The 11,791-nt window shown below is 50.4% G+C and overlaps 1 protein-coding gene across 1 annotated transcript in view; it reads left to right on the forward strand.

Annotated features, from left to right (window-relative positions):
• Window positions 1-11,791, forward strand: part of ZNF217 (zinc finger protein 217) — a 39,406-nt gene that overhangs the window by 4,569 nt on the left and 23,046 nt on the right. The gene's annotated exons all lie outside the window — the stretch shown is intronic.

Below are 11,791 nucleotides of genomic sequence, written 5' to 3' on the forward strand. Positions count from 1 at the left end.
GATGGCTGGAGATCCGCTCTGTAATAAGTTGGCTAGGTAATGCTAGGGGCCTTCCAGAAAAAAAAAAAAAAAAAAAAAAGGCCCACCAAAAAGTGCCTTTCAGGGCATCTGCTGAGACTGCTGATGGGTGGGGGCACCCAGGGGCCTCTGGTCTGCTGTTGGAAACAGGCTCATGCTAAACCCAGGTGGGGGGTTCACAGGGCTCAAGCCATACACAGGAGGCTAAGTCAGAAAGTATTGCTACAGTGTATGACTCAGTTTGTGCACAGGTTTATTCCAGTTAAAACCAGTCTGCTGTCAGAAAATGGCTGGGGACTTCTCTCAGTTACATGACTGGGGGGTGGGGGGGTGGCGGGGAGGTGGGGGCGCTTCATGGGAAAATGGAAAGATAGGGCTTTTCCCACACACTTTTGAGGCCCCTTTATATGTAGGGTCTGCATTTCGTTGGGGTGCCTTAAAAGAAAGGAAAACTAAAAAAGGTCCTATCACAACAGAGGCTCCTGAGCACTGCTGGGCCAGGCAGGCCTCTTTTAGGCTGAGAGGTCTGCTCAGACAACTACGGTGCCTGCTTTTTAGGATCCCCAAGGGGTGTCCTCGAAAGACACACGGGTGATCACAGGAGCTTATTGGGAACGTGTTTTCAGAACACGGAAAACTGTATCAATAAGAAGAGGTCAGGAAAGTTGTATGTGGATTTTCCCCCATTGCAGCAATGCCACCCCATCACTCTCGAGGGTGGCAAGGGCTGCCCTCTGGCAATTTCATGAGGAAAGCGTACTTCTCCCTGCCACCCCGCAGCCCGGATCTTGGCCCTCTAGACTTCTTTTTGTTCCCCGAACTCACAGAACATTAAAAAGGAACATGATCTGAGCCCTCTGACGGTGCCCGTGTGGAGTAAGGCTGAGCAAGAGGGAAGCATCGCTGGCAGAAATGTATAAACAGAGACGGAGGCTATGTTGAAACACAGTAGCTTCACACTTGGCTGTTTTTGTTGAATAAGGTTTTTGTCCTGCTGTATCAGTACTTTTTGACTTTCCCTCCCTCATCTAGAGATCTGTATATGTGTGTGTATATATGTGTGTACGCACACACGCACGCATGCATGCACGCACTCACGCACAGTCCCATAAGGAAAACCCATGCAAATACATGAATAAAAGGTTGGGCAACCCCACACCAAAAATACTTGATTCTGGAAATCAGAATGCATACATGCATATACATTCATATACATTATACACAGATACCTAAATTTCCTTTAGGAAATAGATTTATAGATGTGTTTTTATTTTATTTTATTTTTTTTTAACATTTTATTAGGGGCTCATACAACTGTTATCCCAATCCATATATGTGTTTTTAAACAGGCTTTTAAAAAATAATTTTATTGGGCTTGTACAGCTCTTATCTCCATCCATCCACTGTGCCTAGCACATTTGCACATTTGTTGCCATCATCATTTTCAAAACATTTTCTTTCTACTTGAGCCCTTGATACCAGCTTCTCATCTTCCCTCCTCCTCCTCCCCAGGCATTGCTGTTTGCGCTAGATTTTCCCCCTCTCTCTGCACTTCGAAATGTATCCGGATGACCTCGCCACGTGTCCCTGAAGGTCTCTTTGGCCCTTTCCCACCCCTCTCCAGGAGTCAGAATTCAGGTGGAGCCTGCTCTGGGTGCCTGTGATTTTGGCAGTTGTAAACAATGCTGTCTAGAACATCTTGTGTGTTTCCTTTCTGCACCTGAGAGATTGCTTCCACAGAGGCGAGGCTGTAATTTCATGCTTGTCTATTTAGTTATGTTCTCCTCTGTGCGATGTCTGTTTCTTTTGCCAAAATATATCCTCTAAGAGGGGCAGCAACTCTCTTTGCTTTGTTTCTCCCTAATTGTCAGCCCAGCCAGGGAGGGCATTGCACAAAGGTCAATACATATTTAGCAAATGAATGGGGCCGAGGGATGCGAGCTGGGCGGGAGCTGCTGCTGATCTGGGTAAACTGTTCACACCGACAGCAGCCTAGCTGTTAGTAGGGCTGGGGGTCGGGGTGGGGGTGGGGGTGGGTGGGGTGAGGCTGTGTGGCCCAGGAAGGAGGTAGCTCCAGGAGATTACTACAAAGGTCACACGCACACAAATCAACCACAGCTGGGTCTATGCAGCCCAGGGTGGATTTGAGAAATTCTGAGAGGGACAGGATCGCTAGGATTTGAACACCGCTTAGCCAGGAGAGATCTAAGGAGAAGAACAGGCATGGGCGGTTAATGCCCAGACCACTACAGTTGAATTTGGCAAGCATATACCCTCCCAGCTGGGCGGGGGGATTTTAAAAAAGCACCCCATTAATTGCTGTAGGGACATAAATGTACATAATTCCCCTTCCCACATTCTTTCAGAGGTTTCCTGTCTATTGGAGAAGGCCCACACACTGGTCTACCAAGAAGGAAAGGGTGTGGTGCCTGAGAGATGGAGGAGCCTCAGGGCAGCCAGATGAAATATGGCTGTTCCAGGGGGGAGGGGGGGAGGCGGTCTCACCTTCCCCCCAGAGCTTATGCACAGCACACGGCTGACTGCTGAGCGCTCTGGAGATCGGTGCCAGGAAGTCTGGATCACCTTTTCCAGACCCATCTCCCCGGGATCCAAGGGACAGTAGCAGCTCCAAAGAGTAGACAGGATCCCCTGGGGGCAGTGAGTTTGTGTCCGTGGGGGAGGGACAGCTCAGAGGAACCACTCAGGCTCACCATGCTGCTGATTGGAACACGCAGACCCCGTGGGGTAGGTGCTGGGTGCGTGTTCACGAGCGTGCGCTCCGCAGCAAGGAGAACGCACTGTGAAAGAAAGCGACAAACAGAAAGTCACTTTTTTTTTTCCTTAAAAATTTTTTTTTTATTATTAGTTGGGGTTTAATACATGTTTCCTTCCAAATGTCAGTCACGTCAAGTAGAATGTACAATTGATACCACAATCAGTCTCCAAACCTTTTTCTACATGGACTATTTGACACCGTCTTCCTTTTACCCCACTTTGATGGCGCCTCGGAGTCAGAGAAACAGACTTAGCCGTGTGACTGTAAACAGGTTGCTTAACCACCCTGCGCTCCGTCCTCCCCTTTTAAGACTAGAAAGGCCACGCTAACTGACGGACTGATAGGGGAAGATGAAGCTGTTCCGAGGCAGCTCAGCAGAGAAGGAAAGGTCTGCTTGGCACAAAAGAGCCCCACCTTCCCCTGGGTGTCACGGGGTGACTGAGACGGCCTCTGAGGAAGAAATGCTTACGTGAAGTTCCAGAATTCTTTCAGTTCTCCTCCCTTCCCTTCCCTTCGGCCCTTTCAGGTGTCCTTGGACGGAGACCCAGAGTCTCAGCAGGGCCTACCGGAACTTGCCTGGCGCGTTGTCAGGAATTCTGTCTTTGCTCCACCGGTTATCAGTTGAGGCTGGGCTGTGATACAATCCACGTCCCCACTGGTGTGGTTATTAGTGAGGGCCACTGCTAACCTCGAGACTGGAGGTTCTAGCCTGCCGTGGGAGAAAGGCCTACAGGACTGGTTTTTTAAGTCAGACACATGAGTGGATTTGACTTTGAAAGGATCAGTGTAGCTGCTGGGGAGGAGACCAGATGACTTGCTTTTCCACCTGAAGGCAAGTTCTGAAACCCTGGCCCAGCCGTCCTTTTCCTTACCGCGGTCTCCCTGGCAGGTGGGGAATGGCTGAATGGCGAAGGTCTGTAGGTGGGCCTTGGTTGGTCTGATCTGTCTGCCTTTCAGGTGAGACGGAAAGTCCCCGCTGCACAGGAGCCGGGAGAGGCAATGGGTGTCACCGAAGTGCCTGGCCAATTTGTGCTCCATTGCTTATCCTTCATCCAGTGTTCAGGGGGCATCTACGGTGTGTGCTCGTGACACTGACCCGCAGGCCTGGCCAGTGCAGCTCCCGAGCAGAGCATCCAAGGGAGAGCAGAGAAGTATCAGGGATGAGCCCAAAGTCCTGAAGTTTGGTCCCCTTGTCCTTGCTACTGACTTCCACGAGTCATCGTTCACTTACGCTTGTCTATTGTCCTTATATGCCTTTTGCAACAGCAGTGGTTCCAGTGTTTGAGCTGTTTTGTTTCGTATGCATCTTAAGTTCCAGCAGAGACTACGACCCTCCATTGAGTTGAGTAGCTGGTGGGAGCAAAGCCAGGCTAGGAACAGATCATGCTGTGCTGTGTCAGGAGTCTGGCTGTGCCAGGGTCTTTGAACTGGGGTGGGGGTACCTGGCAGGGATTCCCACTCCATCACGAGCCAGCCCGCCCGCCCTTCTCCCAACCTCCTCTTTCCTTTCCACCCATGTTCCCTTCCTGGAGGCTTCGCCCAGTGCCACGGTGTTAACTCTGCATCAGCGGTGTAGAACGGTGGGGGAAGTTCAGAATGCCTTTCTGGACATCTACGCATACTCGGGAGCACCCAGTTAGTAAGTTTTAGGCACCGAGGACCGGCAGCGGGAGGGTCAGGATGGGGGAAGCGGGGAAGTGATGGTGACTTTGACAGACGGGGTGGCATTTTGAGCCCATTGGACTGAATGATGTCACCACGAGGACACCATAGCAGGGGATGACGAGGAGGCCCACCTTGGGAGTGTAGAGGTCAAGGAAGGGAGCAGGGAAGGGGAGACAAAGGGAAACCAGGGGGACCAAGTCCCCAAAGGCCAGGGAAGGAAGGGTTTCGAGGTAGAGATCAACTGTATTAAGCACTGCAGATGTCAAATGAAATAGGATTGAAGACTCAGGCATCAGCCAGGCACCACAACCAGAGCCCATCCCCAATCAGTGTCCCGGCCGGATTTCTTGCCTCCGAGCCTCACCCATGGCTCTAGACACACCTGGCTCCCTGCACTAATTTACCCAAGCCGTAGGCCTTCCTCACCTGTTGCCGCTGCCTGGTTTCTGCTCCCCAGCTTCATGTGGCTTGCCACCCGACTTAGAAGTTTCTGCTCCTTTGCCCCCCCCAAAAGCAAAAGGCTAAATCAACTAGCCAAGCTTACTGCACTGAGTAGGTTCTGACGCATAGTGTGACTATAGGACAAAGCTGTAATCTGTACCAGAGCTGACTGCCGATAGCCTGAGAGGGCTGGCGCTCTTCCTGATTTTAAACCAGGCAGGACCTCCGAGCTCAGTTCGAATCGAGTGACTGCTTCTTGGTCTCTGTACAGGTTCCAAAAGAACACAGTTATGTGTTCTGGAATTCTCATTGTTTAAAACAGTCCCCATAGTGCATGATTCACATACTTGAATACCTTTTGCCTAGTTCAAAACAACAGAACAAAACACATAACCATCTTCCTGGAATTCGCTGCTTTGCACTAAGATCCAGCCTCTGTACCACGTCCTTTTCTGAATCTGACCTGAATTTCTGGCATCTCCCTATTGATAATGCTGCCGCAACAATTTCTGAATGATCTTCAGCAAAGTTTTACTTGCATGTGCTATTAATAATATTGTTTGATCATTTCCACGTTCTGTCACCCTTTTTTTGGATGGGCACAAGTATGGATCTCATCCAATTGGTTAGACTAGTAAGCTGGCTTCCAAATTTCCTGGCATAGACTGAGTGTTTCCGGTGCTACGCCAGTTTGTTGGACCATTTTAGTTCATATTCTCTGTTTCTGGAGCTCTGCTTCTTGCTACTTGTCTTCAGTGCAGCTTGGACTTCTTTCAGTACCATTGGTTCTGGATCACTGGTTCACATGCTACTTCTTGAAATGGCGGAATGTTGACGAATTCTTTTTGGTACAGTGACTTTGTATTCTTTAATCATCTTTTGATGCTTCCTGCATCATTGGCTATTTTGCTCAGAGAATCCCTCAGTATCACAACTTGAAGCTTGAGCTTTTCTTTCATCTGGGAGAGATGCCGAGCATGTTCTTCCCTTTCGGTTTTCTAGCCCCATGTCTTCGTACATTCATTATACTTTGTCTTCTCAAGCTGCTCTCGACTTTTCTGTCCAACTCTTCTGTTTCATCATTTCTTCCATTTGCCTTAGCTACTCTGCATTCAAAAGCAGGTTTCAGAGTGTCTTCTGATCTCCCCTTTGGTCTTTTCTATCTTTCCTGTTTCCTGGCTTTTAATCATTTTCTGTCCTCTTCATGTATGATGTTGTGGGGTCCTGGTGGCACAGAGGTTACACATGGGCTGCTAACCACAAGGTCAGCAGTTTGAAACTACCAGCTACTCCGAGGAAGAAGATGAGGCTTTACTACTGTAAAGAGTTACAGTCTTGGAAACCCACAGGGGCAGTTCTGTCTGTCATTTCGGGTTGCTGTGAGTCATGATTGACTGGATGATGGCAGTGAGTGATGAGTGATGTTCTTGATGTCATCCCACAGCTCCTCTGGTCTTTGGGTTAAGGTAGCAAATCTGTTCTTGAGATGGTGTTCGACATTCAGGTGGATAGACTCAGGTTGTGTCTTGGCTTTTGCGGGCTTGTTCTCATTTATTCAGCTTCAGTGAACTTGCATCCTAAGCAATTGAGGATCTGGTACATAGTCAGTCCCCGGCCTTGTTTTGGCGGATGATCCTCAGTTTCTTCTTCAGCATCTCTCCTGCAGATGCAGCCAGTATTATTCCCGAATATGCCATCTGGGGAGCCCATGTGATACTCACCTGTCTGTGTTGTTGGAAAATGAGATTTGTACATACAATAAGTCCTTGATCTTGCAAAATTCTATCTTGCGAACTCCTGTTTGCTTAATCCCTCAAGAGATTGATTCAAAAATACCACCCAAACCAGGAGATTGTGTCCTGTCACGTGATGATCCTGCTGCATTCTGAGGCTGTCGCAGATCACACGCGGAGGAGCATAAATTCCCAATACTGAAAATCATGGCCCAGTCAACCTGACAATTTGACGCTTTTGTGTGTGCACGCGCGTCGGGGTGGGGTAAGGTGAGGGTGGCACAATTCGATCCATAACAGTGCCTAAGGCTTGGGGCCCATTTCTAGAAGTCACTCAGTTACTAACTTAAACCAAACTCATTGTGGATACGTGACTCCTGACTCATAGCAACCCTGTAGGACAGGTCAGAACTGCCCCATAGGGTTTGCAAGGCTGTAAATTTTTTAAAAAAAATTTCCATTACCTTTTATTGTATTAAGTTATTATGTTTATGAATAAATCGCTTTATTGTTTGCTCTTACATAAACATCCATACACTTAATACATCAAGTGTATCAAACACATTTGTACATATGGTGCCATCATCATTTTTAAGAATTTTGTTCCTGCTTGAACCCTTAGTAATAGCTCCTTGTTTTTCCCTCCCTCCCTCACTCTGGTGGATCCCTGATAAATTATATTCATATCTTAGACCATCTGCTGTCTCCCTTCACCCACATTTCTGTTGTGCAGCCCCCTGGGGGCGGGGCATGCTACGTCCTTGTAGTCAGTTCCCCTTTTCTCCCTACCCTCGTGGTATTGGTACTCCCATTACTGTTCCTGAAGAAGGCTGTAAATCTTTATGGAAGCAGGCTTCCATGGAGGGCCTGGTGGCTGGAACCACCCTTCTGGGCCTAGAAGCTTTGCCCAGGTTGTCTCATTGAATTCTCCAGAGGCTCCCCTCCCCCAGAGAATTCCTCTCTTCCTCTTTACAGATAAGGGCAGGGAAACCCAGGTAGGTGAATACATAAAATGCCTTGGATTACGCAGCTCTCAAGAGGTGGAACTGGAGTCTGTGAGCCCAAGTGATGGGAGAGATCCTTTTAAAAATCATGTACTGGGTCTTTGTGGCTGCTGTGGAGAATGCACACAGCACAGCAGCCACCTGCCCTTCAGTCTCTACCTGAAGAATTTAGTGACGACGTAGTCGGGGAAGTTGTGTCCCAGAGAGGAGGCTAAGCCTTTCTCTGAGGACTAAGTTGGCAGGGGAACCCGCATGTCTCAGGTGCTGCCGGTCAGAGAGAGGGCTTAGTGGTGGAAGCCTAGAAGGTTCAGAGCCAGCCAGGACCTGAGGTTGGAAAGGTGACCCAGGGGAAGGATCATGACCCGGGAGTTTGTTCTTTTTCCAGAAACCAGTGGAAGCCATTGAGTAGGGCTGTGATGCAATTCATTCATGTTGAATGGATCTCTAGGGCTTCTGAGTAGAGACCAGAATAGAACAAGCAGTGTGTGAACCCACTGTACTGGAGATGAAGTGGGCAAAGGTGAGGTACTGAGGTTGAGATGATATGAGGCGATGGATGGACGGTGTGCCTGTAGTGGGTAGGGGATGGGAATGGAATGGAGTGACTTGGAGGTTTTGGTTTGAGGGAATGGTCTTAGGGATTTTAGGAAATTACTGTCACCATCCCCTTTTGATTTCACCCCAAACTCCCCATTTGGATGATCAAGTGAGGTTAGAAAGCCTTTAAGAGGTGCTCTTATCTGAATTAGCTCCCAATAAAATGGCTTTAGAGAAAAAAGTGCTCACAGGGCATTTTAAGGAAGTGTATCTGTGACCATTTTGGGGAAAGGCAACTATGGAAAGCCATCAGGTTACTTACTGAAGGGGCTTCAAAAAGTTTGTAGAAAAATTGGGTTAAAGATGCTGAAAAAACAGTAACCTACTGCCACCCGCTGATCCCCGCGCAGCGATCCTGGGGACAGAGTAGAGCTGACCCCAAGGGTTCCCCGGCCGGAATCGTCCAAGTGGACGCTACACCGCGCTTTGGCTCAGTGGCCCGCTGGTTCCAGCCAGTTCTAGCCGACCGCTGGCCAGCTTCTCCGCTACGGCGCCGCCAGGCCTCCTTTCGGATATCGTAAGCGGTGCCATACGTTGGAAGGGCACTTTGATAAGGCACGCATCAAGTGTGTCAATGGGATGAAGGGCTTAACGGCGCTTGATGCCATCCAGCCTGGCTCGTCCAATCACCGCATGATTGCATTAAAACCCGCTTTAAACGGAGCCGTCTTCAGGGTGGCTCGCGGTTTGTGAACGGCCCTGCCTGCCGGTCTCCCCGGCACCCTGTGGCCCGGCTGGACCCGCCGAGTGGAGCCCCGCGCCCGTCCTTCGTCCGCCGGCCCCAGGCCGCCGCCCTTCCAGGTTGGTAGGTCATTTGCGCGTTTTCACGGGAGTCCGAGTGGACTCGGATGGCGGAGGTTGGTGAGGGCTCGGCCTTGTGTGGTCCACGCAGAGGGAAGGGTGCGGAGCCCCGACTCGCTCTCTGATGCCCGCTCGTAGTGGGCACACGCTGGCGGTAGCTTGGCCTCCACTTTATCATCCTTTGCCATCTCTTCGCGCCCCCCCGCGCCCCCAACACTGAACGCTTAAGTCTAGGAGAGTGTCTCTCTGTCTCTGTCTCTGCTCTGTGGACTTAGAGCCAAATGGGAAAGAAATCCCTGTGAAGGGCTCGCTCCTTCCACTTTCGTGCGCGGAGGGTGTTAATTAGGGGCGCCGTGACGCAGGTGGGGCAGCGGTGCCAGGATGGGCAAAAGGTCAGCCCCGCGGAGACAGGTCCGTACAACTGGGTTTGGAAGCGCATGAGCAGAATCGTGAGAAACGAGGGGCTGCCGATTTCTTGGCTCGTTAAAGGCAGCAAAGTGGGGCTTTCTCAGCCCCTCCGTCCACGCACATTTGTTTGGGCGCCTCTCTCTAGCACCCGAAGCCTTTAGGGACTGGCCGTCTCTTGGGGGTGGGCCGAGTGCTAGGAGCGCCCCGGCTCTGCGCTCTTGCCCCCTGCCTGCCTTGTGCGCGCCAGTAACGCCAGGCCCTCCCTGCGCCTGCCAGGCACCCCAGTTAGTTTGGGGAGCTTGTTTTTATTCTTGAACCACACCTGCCTTCTCAAAGGGCTCCTTCCACGTGGGAGGACCCCCCACCCCCACCCCCCGGGAAGGACCAGGCGCCCAGCCGCCCCTGGGGTGTGTCCAGCTGGCTCCGGTCCCCCTAAACACTCGCGTGTAGTATTCCCAACGCGGCAGCCACTCACTGGCCGAATTTTGCAACCATTTCCCAGTTCTCTTGGCTCGTCGCCAGAAAGAAGGCTCTTTGTGTTTCTTTCCTCAAACGTAATGTTCACCCAGAAAAACTCAGCAGTGTCTTCAACTAACTTGCGATTGTAAAAGCCACAGCAGAATAAGGGTTTTAATTTGTGTGTGTGTGTGTGTGTGGGGCAGTCACAAACCGTGTGATACTGTGCTGCTGACGAAGTGGGAGCTTTGTGTGTCAGAGGGGAGAAAGGCACCACCTTCTATGAGTGCTGAGAAAACAATTGGGTGGCGACAGGGCCAGGGAGCCAGGCGCTTTATAGTTCTTTGTGGACCGAGTATTTGTCAAAACATTTGACTTTCCCTAGTCCAACGGAAAAGTTTGGATGTTTCTTTCGGCCCAATTTTTGACACTAGGCTTTCCAACTTTCGGCGCCATTGTGTTGACAGCATTCAAGGTTCCAGAGTTCAAAGGTTATCCATTAACATGTAGAGCGAGGCTACCCTGACTCTGGGCCGGCCCAGCCCGGTCCCTCCGGTTCAGTGCTTTGTTTTCTGCCCTCCCTCCTCCTCCCTGCGTTTCCATAAGTGAAATGAGGTTTCTGGTGTCTGAAGTGTGTTTTGGGGCCGCATTTTAGGAGGTGGGTGGATATATGTAAGACTATGTATACAGAGAGGGAGTGAGAACTCTCGGGAAAAGGAACGCTAGTACTCCGATCAATAATCAGTGAAAAAACCAAAACAACAAAAAGTGCTGGCTGAAGAATCTGCTAATTAATTAAGTGTGAGTAAGTAATTGATTCACTTAAAAAAAAAAAAGACTAACCCGACCAGATGTGGTTGGTAGTTCTATGTGAAAAGACAGCAAAACACCCCATTTAGCAACATCTTGCCCCTAGCGAAGGAGCTCGTCCTCAAATTCCTTTCCCCCATTTAAGGAGGGCGGATGGACTGCCGCGGCCACAGCGCCGGATTGTTTGGATAGGCCCCGCCCCCTCGATCGGTGAAGTGTATGTTTAAAATACCTCTCTGGATGCACCCAAGGCCAAGACGAAAATACACGGTCATCTTTATTCCCCCGCCCGTGACTTGCCTAGCTGTTCCCCATTTGCATCGGTTCCCATTTGGGGGGGAAAAACTTGTGGACAGGATTGTTGTTTCTGAGACTCCTCCTCCTCGTGGCTGACCTAAAATGGGGGCCATGAAAACAATTTTGTGTGTGTGGTGGAGACAGGAACAGTTGGAAAAACTATAAATGGGTTAGACTAGGGGAGGAGCGAGGAAGAGGCTAGTTCTGATTTTTTTTCAGTCCACACCTTAAGCTCGATTTCATTCAGATGGATTTCTATCAAAATCAGTTGGATTTTCGGAATTGAAACCAAGTTGAGAAATCCCAAATTAAAGGAACAGGGCAAACCCAACCCTTTAGGGGGAAAACAACGACAACAACAAAAAAAAATCACAATTTAAGGATAGCATTAGCGGGTACTGATTTAAAACATTTTAATCTTGTTATCTCACAGCTGAAAAAAATGTTGTTTCTGTACATAGCTGCCCTCTAGCCTACCCGAACGCGTGTACTGGGGTTTTTGCTTGTTTGTAATTTTGGATGACCCAGGAGTTCGGGCCGCCAGCCCCTCCCTTTGCGCGGGCACACCTTGCGAGGGAGGGGGAGGCGGCAAGGAAGAAAGAGGCCTGGAGCTGCGCCTGCGCACTTCCCTCACGCCCCCTCCCCCGTACCTGTCACTGGAAAAGCCTGGGCGCGCGCAGGCCACGTTAAGCCGGATGGCGGGGGAGGGGGCTGTGCCCGGGCGCGTGCGCGCGAGGCGGGGCGGGGGAAGAGCCCAAGCAGGGAGCGCGCGGGCTCGCGCCCCA

Source organism: Echinops telfairi, unplaced genomic scaffold (genome assembly GCF_000313985.2).
Source record: "Echinops telfairi isolate 266 unplaced genomic scaffold, ASM31398v2 ScPeMD7_5592;HRSCAF=6446, whole genome shotgun sequence".
In the NCBI taxonomy this organism is placed as follows: Eukaryota; Metazoa; Chordata; class Mammalia; order Afrosoricida; family Tenrecidae; genus Echinops; species Echinops telfairi.